Below are 14,772 nucleotides of genomic sequence, written 5' to 3' on the forward strand. Positions count from 1 at the left end.
CCTGTTTTTCTAGAAATAAAATCTGCTGCTCAAAACGACTAAACAGGTCGTTACAATAGATACCAATTTACCCATCGTTCGTCCCCGAACGATCACAAGAAGAAAAACAAGGGCGAAAAGGAGTACCTGAATATGTAAACAGATGTGGGTATCTATCTCGCATATCTGCCTCCTTCTCCCAAGTGGCTTCTTCAACGGGTCGATTCTTCCATTGAACTTTGATGGATGCAATCTCCCTTGATCTCAACTTGCGAAGTTCTCTATCTAGAATGGCAAAAGGTTCCTCCTCATAAGACAAATTCTCGTCAAGCAAAACTGAATCCCAACGAATAATATAGTTTCCATCCCCATGGTATCTTTTCAACATAGACACATGGAATACCGGATGCACTCCAGACAGCCCTAGAGGCAAGGCTAACTCATAAGCCACCTCCCCTACTCGCTTAAGTACTTCAAATGGACCAATATACCTTGGGCTAAGTTTACCTCGCTTACCAAACCGCATCACCCCTTTCATTGGTGAAACTTTCAACAAGACTTGTTCACCCTCCATGAACTCTAAGTCTCTAACCTTGCGATCTGCATATTCTTTTTGCCTACTTTGCGCCGCTAGAAGCTTTTCTTGAATAGATTTCACTTTCTCTATCGAATCCCTCAAAAGATCAGTACCCCTAGGTCTAACTTCAAATGCGTCAAACCACCCAATGGGAGACCTACATCTTCTCCCATATAGTGCCTCAAATGGGGCCATATCAATGCTTGAGTGATAGCTATTGTTGTAGGAGAACTCTGCTAAGGGTAAGAAGCTATCCCACTGACCACCAAATTCTATCACACATGCATGAAGCATATCCTCCAACACTTGAATCGTTCGCTCAGACTGACCATCGGTCTGAGGATGGAACGCAGTACTAAGGTCCAACCTAGTACCCAATTCCGCATGCAATGTTTTCCAAAACTTAGAAGTAAACTGCGTACCTCTATCTGATATAATGGAGAGTGGAACCCCATGCAATCGCACCACTTCCGAGATGTAAAGTTTGGCTAACTTCTCTGCATTATTAGTCACCTTGACCGGAATGAAGTGAGCAGATTTAGTTAACCTATCAACAATTACCCAAATGGAATCAAACTTTCCCAATGTCTTTGGAAGACCAACCATGAAATCCATTGCAATCCTTTCCCACTTCCATTCAGGAATGGGCATTCTCTGAAGTGTTTCTCCGAGCCTTGGTGTTCATACTTTACTTGTTGACAGTTTGGACATTTGTCAATAAAATCCACAATATCACGCTTCATTCTACTCCACCAAAAGTGTTGCTTTAGGTCACGGTGCATCTTGGTTGCACCCGGATGTATCGAATACCTTGAACTATGAGCTTCTGTCAGAATAATGTTGATCAAATCATCGACGCGGGGTACACATACCCTTCCCTTAATCCTCAAAACACCTTCCTCATCGATTGTCGCTTCTTTAGCCTCTCCTTGCAACACTTTATCTCAGATCCGGATCAATTTTTCATCATTAAACTGCTTTCCCTTAATCTTGTTAAGGAAGGAAGATCTTGCCTCTACACAAGCTAAAAATCCTCCCTTCTCATTTTCTTCTAATCTCATAAGGTCGTTAGACAGAATCTGAACTTCTCTAGCCAATGGGCGTCTAGAAGCTTGCAAGTGAGCTAGACTTCCCATGCTTCCCGCCTGTCTACTTAAAGCATCCGCTACAACATTCGCCTTCCCCGGATGATACAAAATAGTGATGTCGTAGTCCTTCAGTAGTTCCATCCATCTCCTCTGTCTTAAGTTCAAATATTTCTGAGTAAAGACATACTGTAGGCTACGATGATCCGTATAGACCTCACACATAACCCCATATAAATAGTGTCTCCATTGCTTTAATGCAAACACTACCGCGGACAATTCCAAATCATGAGTTGTGTAGCTACGTTCATGCACTTTTAATTGTCTTGAAGCATAAGCAATCACATTCTTCTCTTGCATTAGCACCACACCCAAACCCGAATAGGATGCATCACAATAGACAATGAAATTCTTACCTTCCACTGGCAAGGTGAGAATTGGTGCAGTAGTCAACAAAGTCTTAAGCTTCTGAAAGCTTTCCTCACACTCATCCGACCATACAAATGGAACATTCTGCTTAGTCAAGTTCGTCAATTGGGAAGCAATAGAAGAGAATCCCTTGACAAATCGGCGGTAGTAGCTAGCTAACCCAACAAAGCTCCTTATTTCTGACACATTAATAGGTCTTACCCAATTCTTCACTGTCTCAATCTTAGAAGGATCCACCATCACTCCATCCTTAGAAACCACGTGCCCCAAGAAGGACACTGCATCTAGCCAAAACTCACACTTAGAGAACTTGGCATAAAGCTTTTTCTCCCTCAACATTTCCAATACCATTCTCAAATGCTCCTCATGTTCCTCCTTACTTTTAGAGTATATCAGTATGTCATCAATAAATACGATCACAAAGAGATCCAAATATGGCTTAAAAATCCCGTTCATCAAACTCATGAACGCAGCAGGGGCATTCGTAAGACCAAAAGACATCACTACAAATTCGTAATGCCCATACCTGGTTCTAAAAGCGATCTTTGGCACATCCGTTGCCCGTATTTTCAATTGATGATAGCCGGATCTCAAGTCAATCTTAGAGAAGACACAAGCACCTTGTAACTAATCGAACAAGTCATCAATGCGAGGAAGAGGATACTTGTTCTTTATTGTTACCTTGTTCAACCGCCGGTAGTCTATGCACATCCGAAAACTCCCATCCTTCTTTTTACAAACAAAACCGGAGCACCCCAAGGAGATGCACTTGGTCTAATGAAGCCTTTGCTCAACAACTCTTGAAGTTGTGCTTCTAACTCTCTTAACTCCGCGGGAGCCATTCTATAAGGGGGTATAGAAATGGGGCGAGTACCCGGTTCAAGATCAATGCAGAAGTCAATATCTCTATCCGGTGGCATGCCAGGAAGGTCTGCAGGAAACATATCTAGAAACTCACGAACTATCGAGACCGACTCAATCGAGGGTACTTGAATAGTATCATCCCGGAGGTGTGCCAAGAAAGCTAAACAACCCTTACTAACCATTCTCTTAGCACAAAGAAAGGAGACGATACAGACCGGATTGGAAGTGTAGTCACCCTCCCACACTAACGGATCTGTCCCAGGCTTGGCTAACGTCACCGTTTTAGCATTACAATCCAAGATCGCAAATTGCGGAGAAAGCCAAGTCATACCCAGAATTACATCAAAATCATACATTTCTAAGATAACCAAATCTACATAAGTGTTGCTCCCCACAAAGTTCACCAAACAAGACCTATATACCCTTTCAACTACCACAGACTCACCCACCGGAGTAGAAACACGAATAGGCATATCAAGTAATTCACAATGTAAATTTAGACCATTAGCAAATGAGGAAGATACATAAGAAAATGTGGATCCAGGATCAAACAATACAGAAGCCATGCAATCACAAACCAGAAGATTACCTGTGATGACAGCATCAGATGCCTCCGCTTCAGACCGCCCAGAGAAAGCGTAACAATGGGCCCTATCGTTTGTCTGTCCATTGCCCCTACCATGTTGTGATGTAGTGGCTCCAGTTTGCCCATCACCTCGATCATTTTGGTGACCACCATTACCTCGACCACCACGTCCTCCAGAATAACGGCTTCTACCATGACCACCTCTACCTCTAGCCATTGGGGGTCTATAACTCTGTTTTGGACAATTGCTCCTAATATGTTCAGTCTCTCCACATCCATAACACTCTCTAGAGTCAAGCATAGGTCTCTCAGAGAAGTGTTGACCGGTCTGAGGTGGACCCCCAACTACAGTTTGTAGTGAAGAATGACTTGGTCAAACTGAGTAACCTCCGGAACCCTGTCCTCTAGAGTAAGAACCATTAAACTCACCTCCCTTTCGAAACCTCTTTGATGTCGATGCCATGGTGAATTCATCTGGCTTCACTCCTTCCACCTCTACCATAAAATCTACCACTTCTTGGAAGGATTTTGCCGTAGCCGCTACCTGTAAGGCTGAAATCCGCAACTCTAACTTCAACCCCTTCACAAAACGATGAATCCGCTCTTGTGGACTGAAACAAAGTTGGGTGGCATATCTGGATAGTGCACGAAACTTAGCCTCATATGCATTGACCGACATCCTACCTTGCTCTAGGCTCAAGAACTCATCCCTTTTCCTATCCCTCAAAGTCCGGGGGATATAATTCTCCATAAACAAGCTAGAGAATGAGGCCCAAGTCATAGGTGGTGCCTCCGTTGGTTGACACTCAACATGTGACCGCCACCACATTTTGACGTTCCCTTGAAACTGATAACTCACGAACTCAACACCAAACCGTTCTACTATACCCATCTTGTGTAGTAGCTCATGACAGTCAACTAGAAAATCGTAAGCATCCTCAGATTCAGCACCCTTGAAGACTGGAGGTTTCAATTTCAAGAACTTACTGAAAAGTTCATGCTGATCATTTGTCATTATAGGCCCAGTAGTCAGACGTGGAAACGTGCCTATGTCCAATGAGGCATCCATGCGAGGAGCCATAGTGGCTGCATGTTGTACTTCTGAAACCGGAGGTGTTGGTGCAGAAAACACTGGAGGTGCCTGACCCTGATCAGACAACCCACTAAGATAAGCGAGAACCTGATTGATCATCTCTGGGGTAGGTTGGGGTGGCAATTCCTCATCTTGCACTTGTTCAGTTTCCCCTTCCTAACCCTCTCTTACTACTTCTTCAGTCGGTGGAGGAGTCACTGCCCTAGTATCAGATGGGCTAGGTGCTCGTCCTCTTCCTCTAGAGGACGTCCTCCCACGACCTCTACCACGGCCTCTTGCCGCTACTCTTCCTCGAGCTACAGCCCCAGTGGCTGGCTCAGACGCTTCTTGTCTTGCCGACGTTGGTGTTGGCGCAGTTGTTGCTCTAGTTCTAACCATCTGCGAAACAGAGTGAAGATGGTCAGATACCAATTTCTATCACCTAGATACCAATTGGACCCAAGTAATAGCACGAAAGAAGAAAGAAAGAATGGAATTTTCCTAAAGTCTTATAGCCTCTCAAAGAAAAGTAAAGGCGTCCCCCTACCGTTCCTTAAGACTCTACTAGACTCGTTCTTGTGTGATGAGACCAATGAACCTAATGCTTTGATACCAAGTTTGTCACGACCCAAAATCGAGCCACGACTGGCACCCACACTTACCCTCCTATGTGAGCGAACCAACCAATCTAAACCTTAACATTTCAATGTAATATCATCATAAAATAATGCGGAAGACTTAAACTCATTAATAAAAACCAATTCAATAACTATTATTTCCCAAAATCTGGAAGTCATCATCACAAGAACATCTATGATCAAATTACTAAATCTAAGAGTTTCTAAGAAGCTAAAAATACATAAAAGCTAGTCCATGCCGGAACTTCAAGGCATCAAGACATGAAGAGGAAGATCCAGTCCAAGCTAGAAGCATTAGCTCACCCTGATATCCGGAGTAATGAAGACTGGCTAGAGTTACTGTTGAGTCGAAGATGACGGCACGTTTGCTGCACTCCACAAATAAACAAGAAGAAAAACATAAAAGTAGGGGTCAGTACAAAACACGGGTACTGAGTAGATATCATCGGCCAACTCAAAATAGAAATCAATATATACCAAGTAATATCATAAAATCAACTATGATACTCAACATGTAGCAACAACAAGTACTATATCATTAACAATTACCGTCAAGTTCACACATGAGGACTCAAGCCTCAATACCATACTCATTTGGGAATTATGTTCATTGGATTAAGTATATTAACATCTTTCAAGATTCATTATCTTTATTTCTCTTGTGTCGATACGTGACACTCCGCTCCCTCATATTCATTATTCCTCTTGTGTCGGTACGTGACACTCCGATCCCCTACTACTATGTGTCGGAACGTGACACTCCGATCCCCTAAATCTACGTGTCGGTTCGTGACACCCGATCCCCTAAATCTATGTGTTGGTTCGTGACACCCGATCCCCTAAATCTACGTATCGGTTTGTGACACCCGATCCCCTAATTCTACGTGTCGGTTCGTGACACCCGATCCCCTAAATCTAGGTATCGGTTTGTGACACCCGATCCCCTAATTCTACGTGTCGCTTCGTGACACCCGATCCCCTAAATCTACGTGTCGGTTCGTGACACCCGATCCCCTAATCTCCTTCTATCAATTCATCAAGCCTTCTTTCTTACCAAGGCATGATCAATCTCATTATTTTAGTTCATCACGCCTTCTTTTATACTAAGGCCTCATCATTAACAAAGAGATTAGGGTTTTGCAAGATTTGGGATTCAATAACTTCATCATGCTTATATAATCACAATTATATAATTACATTCATGCAAGCATACAATTAAGCACATAGCAGGGTTTACAATATTATCAATACATATCATTCCCTATTAAGAGTTTACTATGAATATCGTAAGAGAAACCATAACCCACCTCTACCGAAGACTAGTGATCAAGCAAGAATTTCCCAAAGCCTTGTGTTTTTATTCTTCGTTCGTCTCTCCCTATCGATTCTCCTTCTCTCTCTTCCTGTTCTTTTCTTTTTCTTATTCAAACCCTCTTTCTTTTATCCTAATTAGCATATAATTAAGAATAAAAGATGGCAATAATAACCCACTAATTAACTTAAGGTTACCTCTTTTAACCCCCAAGTAATTAGACTTATTAACATTAACCCACTAACTTTATAAGTAAAGCAGGAATAGTCAAAAACGTCCCTTAAAACGAATCAAGAAATCCGACCCAGACTGGGATTACGCAGTCTGTGACGGCCCGTCGCGCCTACGACGGTCTGTCCTGCTGCCCCATCACGGAGTTCAGAGACTCAATTTCTCTGAAGAGTCTGTGACGGTCCGTCACACCTGTGACGGTCCGTCCTGCCATTGCGTCACGAAGTTCAGAGAGTCGATTTTCAGTCCCCAATTTCAGATTTTCTAAGTGTTTTGAAACGAGACCCTGCGACGGTCCGTCGTTCCCATGACGGTCCATCGTGGGGTCCGTCGCCTCAGCCTGTTTTTCCAGAAATAAAATCTGTTGCTCAAAACGACTAAACAGGTCGTTATACAAACTTATCTAACCCAAAGAAGAACAAAATAAAGTAAACATCCAACAAACGATACACTCCAAAATGCAAAATCTCTAACAACACTTTCACATAACCGTAAACATTTCATGGAAGCTCTTTCATAAGTTATCATAAGCAAGGTCGTGTAGGTAGATATAGTGGTATCTTTAACTATCCCAAATAACATCAAATCTATCGTAATTGAAATAACCAAGTCCGCCTAAAGAACATACCCTATCAAGAGGATATAAGAGGATCGGTACATCTGATCCACCACTAGGGATACACCCATAGAAGCGAAACACGTGAATCATACTAAAACCATGTCCAGAATGAAGAAGGTTGTCACATAAGAATATATAGAAGAAAGCTCAAATAACACAAGATACTCTTTTCACAGTGTTCATATCAATAAAATTCCTTTCATCTGACTCAATCTCTCTATATTTAGCCACCCACAACCAATCAATTTGATCTCCATCACAATATTATAAATACTTAATTCATCAACTCCCACATACTTCTCACAGTATCTCACTGAAGCTAACAATCTAAATGCCAAAAACATCATAACTACACTATCAAAGTCTTTCTTGTAAATCCATTGTCACCTCTAAAAATTTCAAAATATGACTCTAAGTCACACCCAAGATTGATAGCACTAATTTCAACTCTAAAGTACTTTTCCATCGAGGTACGATAATTGCATCACACGAAATATCAACTTCAAGCAAACTTTCAACTACTATTTCACAACTGCCATTCATACCATCATGTACCTCTCTCATGCCAAAACTCAAAGAAATTCTTGGTCACCCCAACAATTCTGTATAGCATAAGCTCTAAATTCCTACTCACCATCAAATACCTATGTGACACATCATAACAATTTATGTTATCAAATGAATAGTAGTTTCAATCTCCATAAAATTCGCGATAACCCTGTAATATTATAGGTCCATACTGTCGCATATCTATAAAAAGTCATCTACCACTAAATAATTTAGCCCCACATAACAACACATAATCTTACGGACCTCACCTTTTTTTCATCATTATAATTAATCAATGAGGACAAGTCAACCCATCACCAATCCCATTACTCCCAAACATATACCACAAGGAAATACACACATTTCATACACTTAACAAGAGTTTAGAAATCTATTTGCCTTAATAAATCAAGAATTCACTCCAAGACTTGAGTCTTTCCTTTTCGATAAGCTTCCATAACAATGCCATCTATTCACATAATAATCACAATAAGATTCAAAACTAACCACACTCATATTACTATGTGTTTAGCTTTGACCCAAAAATTCACCAAAATTTATAGTCAAGTTTCTAATCTTGATGTCAATTAACATGATAATTCTCATATTTTTAAAATTTCAAACCTAGAGTTGAGTTTCAGTTTCTCCCATATACTAGATATAATAATATTCATATAAGTTTATACCTTTATATTGAATTAAATATAATAATTTATCAAACTTGAATAATTATATAATATGATGAATATAAAACAAACCTATTTAAAAATAAAATAAAAATAAGAACCAGTACGTTAATCTCTATATTATATATATATATATATATATATATATATATATATATACACCTATAATCCATAAATAATACAAAATAAATAATTAAAAATCTGAATTGGCGAAATTGGCAATCATCGACCAATGATTGCCATTAATGATGTAAACCTAACTTTTTCAATTGTGTTTTTCTCTTTCCCACATATTAATAATAATAATTTACATTATAATAATATTTATACATAATCATAGACTTACATATTAATGTAATGATAATTTTTACCTGACAATTGACGAGGTCGGCAACTCCTACAATAGCCGCGCAGAGTTCTGCTTAAATAATTTCTTGTTTTGTTTTGTTTTTCTAAAGAAAAATTAATTATGTACTAAAAGTGATAACTTTTACCAACTTATTTTAATAAATATAGGTCAAAGAACATTGGTTATTAAATAATTATCATTTTAGTCCAATAACTATCAATTAAGTCAATTATCTACAATATTAATTAATTAACTCAAGTTAAACGGATAATCAAAATTTTCAAAAATAACCTTCTGGGTCATTACATTATCCACCACTAAAAATCATGTTCGTCCTCGAATATAAGGTGAAAGAAGGAAGAGTAACCGATGTTACTAAAGCCTAAGTTATTACTACTTGGTGTTCGTCTCTCTAAGTGAGCTCCTCCTTAATACCATGTCATTAAGATCAACTACTAAGAATTGAACCTTTCAATCAAACTTTAAAAGGTCTATAACTCAAGAGTGTTTATCAAGTCACAAACTAACTCATGAACCCAATCTAAAGTGAAATTCGTTGAACCATAACACAACCATCATGAGGAATCTTTTCTTACATAACCAAGAAAGACTTCTGAATTAATACTGGCTACAACAAGAAGTGGACCTTAACCGACCATCAAATACTCATAATGCACAAATCATCACAGATCTTGTAAAAATTCTCTGCTCAAAACATCATCTTTTCCCGAGCTGAAGTTATAGGAATTTGACCTTTAGGCATCATATATTCATCAAGGGAGATTCAAACTTATCTAACCCAAAGAAGAACAAAATAAAGTAAACATCCAACAAACGATAAACTCCGAAATGCAAAATCTCTAACAACACTTTCACATAACCGTAAACATTTCATGGAGCCGCGATGGATACTGTATTTCGAGGGACGTATCGCGCGCCGCGATGGTTACTATTATCGAGGGTCGTGTCGTGCGCCGCGATAGATGCATGGACATATATGTCTCCTATGTGTCCCGAAATGAGAGACAACGGGAGTGTATCACTAGGTCAGACATGCATCATTATACTTGACATTGCATTCCATTGCATTGCACATACTTATCATTAGTGAACTTGATATTGTGTTTTGCTGATCTAGTGATTGCCTTTTTGTGGAACTTGTGATTGTTGAATACTGAGCTTGTTATTGAGGATATATAATTTGTAAAAGTGTTGTTGTGGAGGATACGTAATTGTCTAAATGTTTTTGTTGAGTTACGTTTTATGTAAACTGTGAGCTGTTAGGTTGGGCTGATGTTTATGCAGGTTGTAGTTGTGAAGGTTCGGTTGGGGGTAGTAGGAGTTCCCGTATTTCATCCCCTTCACTTGTGTTTAGAGGTTTACTTGCTGAGTACCGTGTGGTTTGGTATTCACCCCTTGCTTCTACAAATTTTTGTAGGTTACTAGCCTGGACTTTTATGATATATTCTTTTCTTTTCCGAGGCTTCCTGGAGATTTTGTGAGGTAGTTGTTGGTCATCTCAGCATCCCTCCGTACTCTTGTTTATTATTTTGTTCTACTCTAGAAACAATATCATATGAGACTTATATATTCTTTTGATCCATTTGTAATACTTTAGAGGCTTGTAAACGTGACAACCAGGTTTTGGGGTATAATGTAAGTTGATAGTAAATTTTCCACATTTTTATTGTAATAGTTGAGTTTTAGGCTTACTTGTCTTGGTGGGATAAGACGAGTTCCATCACGTTCATTTTTGGGTCGTGACATAAAATCACTGAAATTTTCAGCAATGAGTCTGTTTGAAACAAATGAATTAGATACAAAATCAGAAACAGGTCCACATTTCTGACCGGTTATAGCAACAAACTCTTTTAACCCAAAATGTAACTCTTTACCATTTACATTAATGACAAACATGTCATCCCTAACATTTTCATTCCCAAGTAGAAATATGTGTCTCAACAATTGGCATTGGATTTTAATGTTATGCAAATTATAAAAAAAAATCCAAAAGGTATTTCTTTTAAGAATTGTTGAAACTTATCTTGACCTAGAAAGGTCAACAGATTCACAAACACATTCATGTTAATACATTAAGACAAATGTGTTTGTGCCTTCTTCTCCTAAAAAAACGTTAAAATTAAATTAATACGTTTATCATACTATATTCTATACATTGCTAATGTGATAAAACACAAATATAGAATTTCATACACATAGCATACAAACTTAATACAATAAATCATACATAACTCATATATTGTTTATACATTTATAATGTAATAAAACAGATTTAGCATTTCATACAAATTCGCACAAAGTTAATACTTTATTTCATACACAATTTTTTCAACACTAAATGTACAAAATCAAACAATATTGATACATTATTCATACATTGATAATGTTAGACAAACAAATATAGAATTTCATACAGATAGCATATCAACTGAATACATTGAATCATACACAGTTTATACATTATTCATACATTGATAATGTAAGAGAAACAAATATAGAATTTCATACACATATCATACAAACAATACAATAAATCATAGACAATTCATATATTGTTTATACATTTATAATTTAATAAAACAGATGTAGCATTTCATACAAATTCATACAAACTTAGTACAGTATTTCATACATAATTTATTCAACACTAAATATACAAAATCAAACCATAAAGTATTTAATTTTATTATGAATATTAATAGTCAAAAATATCATACAAACTTAATACAAATATTTCATACCCTTCTATGATAAAAAAATAAATTAATTATTTCATACACAAATAACACAACATAAATCATGTACTACACTATTCACAATTAAAATCGAAATTAAAACAAAATTAAACAGATAATTTTAATTTAAATTTTAAAAAAGAACTTTTACTAACCTTTAAAATTTTTTTGGGTTTATTTGTTTCTTCTAAATGTGAACTATCGATTTCAGTGGCTCTTGATTTTTTTGATTTTGACTTTATCAACTCATCTACAAAATCAGAGTCAGAATCTGATGAGTATTGAATTTGTTTTCCTTTCCTCTTCTTTCCTCTTTCGTTTGCCTCTTTCACAGATTCACCTACGGTTTGCTTTTCTTTTCCTTTTCTCTTCTTCTCGATTGCCTTTGGCTCTTTGTTTTTTTTTTCCATTTTTGATTTTTCTGTTCTAGATTTCTCTTTTGCAGATGAAGATTGAGTTTGTGTTTGAGACAAAATGTTGAAAGATGGAGCATGAAATTCCTCAGATCTTGCTTCATCGTTCTACCTTCTACTTTTACGCGGGGTTTTATTGCCTCTCTTTGACATTATACAGATTTTTGAGTGAAAATTTGGAAGATTATTGACCAAAATAGTAGATTTTGGTGAAGAAGAATGTTAATATTGTAGATTTTTTAGCAAAACAACTAATGTTGATGAAAATTAATGTTAGACGTGCGAAATAAAGAAGATTTGGTGAGGATTTGGGTAAGAACAATATATTTGAGGAAGATGAATAATTTTTTTAAAAAATATAGCGTGTGACGATTTTTAAAAAAAACTGGTATTGGTTTAGATAGTGGTGGATAGTTATTATGGAATGATAAAATTCCTATTATTTGGTAACTTTTTTTAAAAAGGTAACTATATAATATTTAATTTAATTAATAATAGTTAAAGAGTTTTGTTTTAAAAAGGTAACTTAAAAAAAATAATGTAATCAAATAATTTGATTTAAAAAAGGTAACTTAAAAAATTAATTTAATTAAATAGATTGGTTTAAAAAAGGTAACTGAATAATAAATGTAATTATTTATATAAATTAATTATCATTTAAATAATTAATGAGAATAATATATTTTTTCTTGATATGATATAACTTGATAATAATATGCTATAAGTAGTTTATTATCAAAAAGTATGTTTATAACTTCATATTTGTCATCTTAAATGTGTGGAGTGCTATTTTTATTTATGTTAAACCAAAACAAACAAAAGTTGGTCAAACAAAGAAAGAAAAGGTTAAGCCAAATTTGGGCCTTGGCCTATTTTCCACTGCCTTTATGCAGTATATATATTTCTGTATACTGGTGTAATATCCTTGTATACCGACGTCAACAACCTGTAGATTAGTGTATATAAACGTATACTGACCATTTTTGGACTGCTTTACACCTTCTTATCTGCTTTCAACCTGTATTTAAATTCTTAGTTCATATATCAATGTATACTGCAGTATACGGGATGTATACAGCCCATTTTGGGGCTTCTTTTTGGGGTCTAGAATCAATTATTAACCCCTGTTGGCCAGTTTCCTTGACTCAAAATGCGAAGGGGCTGACCCGAACATAAAGGAGGTTGGGTTTTGAAACCCAACGACAATACAAGAGGAAAACGGAGTCCAAGTCGAACTCGACCGATAGTACATGTGAAAACAAATAAATGATAGGATTAGAAATTATGAGGGAGATAAAGCAACAAAATAAATAAATTAACATTTGCTTATCATCATTAATAAAACATCATTAAAGCAGCAATCCAAAAGGGAAACTGATAAAGGCTCATTAAACATCATTAGCACTTAGTTGTGATGAGAGTAACAAAACACTCAAATCTTGACTAAACATAGATTGGACCTTAGTATCACATTCGGGTTTACCCCCTAGACGTAACCGTCGTCGTCGTCCTTTTCAAGGACTAAGACTAGCCTCTTAGTCTCATGTCATTACATTCATAGGTTGAAAAATGCGGAAAAATTTAAGACTTCCATTACAACTACTTGGAGGTTTGCATAGACCTCGACATACACATAATATATAGTCGTATCGAGTATACATAGACCCTTCGTATAGGAAGGTTACATAGCCTTCTACTTTTATTGCACTATACATATATAAGATAGAAAAATAGTCTCAAAGATTGTCTCATCTCATACCATCTAAACGATTATCACAATATGGACATAGCCCTTACATTAAGTCAACAAGACCACATGTAGGTCATACAAAAGTATAGTACTCAATTAAAAAGGAAAGAATGAAAGAGTCTTTAACAAGTCCGTAAGCTAGACAGTGGCACTACCCTCGGAAGTTGAGGACCTACCCTACTTGGATGAAATGAAGAATCAAAGCCTTCAACAATGTCGCCTTCAAAATTCTTCAACGATCGGAACCTAAAATGTTTGGGAAAAGGAAAGAAAATGGGGTTAATACTCCACATATACTAAGTATGAGACCTTATGCACATATACTAGCAAAACATGCTAAAAAGGAATTTTTAGTCAAAACATGTCATTTTACCGTTTTAGAAACCTAATGCAAATCTAAGCAAGTCATATAACCCACCAAACATGCTTACTAACTCAACAAGTAATACGTATTCCAACATACTTGAAACCATGATTTACTACAACCCTATCATCAAGGAATAACATCACAAGAATGAATTAGAGTCAATCGTATCATAATAAGCAAGACAACTACTCATGAATCCTTATCAAGTCAAAAAGTGCAATGACCAAGCAAAGCCCCATAACCTTACTCAATCAAGTAGCCTCAACAAGAAACCATAACCAATGTCCATCTTCACATAACATAACATTTAGATTTATATTCCATCTTATGTTAACCTTTTTAACCCAAAGCATACTCATAAATGAACTAATCAACATATAGTATGAACAATGTGCCAAGGTCATCATGAATATATCATATATCATCATAACATAAACATATATAAGAACATCCTCCTAAGACTCCCCTTAAGTCTAACTAGTGCAATGCTATATAGAGTCTCATACCCCT

The 14,772-nt window shown here is 36.8% G+C and overlaps 1 long non-coding RNA gene across 1 annotated transcript in view; it reads right to left on the reverse strand.

Annotated features, from left to right (window-relative positions):
• Positions 1-13,876: 13,876 nt before the first annotated feature.
• Positions 13,877-14,772, reverse strand: part of LOC104648655 (uncharacterized) — a 38,360-nt gene continuing 37,464 nt past the window's right edge. The window contains exon 3 of the long non-coding RNA XR_002028385.3: positions 13,877-14,141. This is a non-coding gene — a long non-coding RNA (uncharacterized lncRNA). The remainder of the gene's footprint in view (positions 14,142-14,772) is intronic.

Source organism: Solanum lycopersicum, chromosome 8 (genome assembly GCF_036512215.1).
Source record: "Solanum lycopersicum chromosome 8, SLM_r2.1".
NCBI classification, from domain to species: Eukaryota; Viridiplantae; Streptophyta; class Magnoliopsida; order Solanales; family Solanaceae; genus Solanum; species Solanum lycopersicum.